At 44.1% G+C, this 792-nt stretch overlaps 1 pseudogene; it reads left to right on the forward strand.

The window, feature by feature from the left end:
• Positions 1-207: 207 nt before the first annotated feature.
• On the forward strand, positions 208-553 carry LOC107535701 (large ribosomal subunit protein eL30 pseudogene; annotated as a pseudogene).
• The last annotated feature ends 239 nt before the right edge of the window (positions 554-792 follow it).

Raw genomic sequence — 792 nt, forward strand, 5'->3', positions numbered from 1 at the left:
ATCTAATTTCTGTCTTTCTTACTTGAGTCTCAGCTCCGTGGAAGAAGGTGTTGTATCTGTTTTGGTTACCACTGTATCCTTAGCACCCAATACAGTGCCTGGCACCCAGTACATGGTCACAAAAATTATGTATATGTCCTTTCTCACTCCCTGGCCATCTTGGTGGCTGCACTTGGTTGGGGGCCATCCCACACCTAAGGCAGGAAGATGGTGGCTGCAAAGAAGATAAAAAAGTCTCTAGAGTTGATCAACTCTAGGTTCCAGCTGGCTATGAAAAGTGGAAAATACGTGCCGGGGTACAAGTAGACTCTGAAGATGATCAGAGAAGGCAAAGCAAAGGTGGTCACCCTCGCCAGCACCTGTCCAGCCTCGAGGAAATCTGAAATAGAGCAGTAGGCCATGTTGGCCAAGACTGGTGCCCATCATTAGAGGCAATAATATTGAATTGGGCACAGCATGTAGAAAATACTACAGAGTATGCACGCTGGCTATCACTGACCCAGGTGATTCTGATATCATTAGAAGCATGCCAGAACAGACTGGTAAAAAATAAATCATGGGAATTTTTTCTTTAATAAAATTGGCCAGAGCTGAGTTTAAAAACTGAAAGAAAAAAAAAAGTATACCTGTATACAGTTGACCCTTGAAAAATGCAGGGGTTAGGAGTGCCCCTCCCCCATGCAGTCGAAACTCCACCTAATAACTTAAGTTGGCCCTCTGCATCGTGAATTCCCAAACAGGTACCAAAAACACAGTTGACCCTTGAACTACACTAGTACAAGGATTCACATA

The sequence above is a fragment of the Miniopterus natalensis genome, chromosome 4, assembly GCF_054644295.1.
Source record: "Miniopterus natalensis isolate mMinNat1 chromosome 4, mMinNat1.hap1, whole genome shotgun sequence".
Taxonomy (NCBI): domain Eukaryota; kingdom Metazoa; phylum Chordata; class Mammalia; order Chiroptera; family Miniopteridae; genus Miniopterus; species Miniopterus natalensis.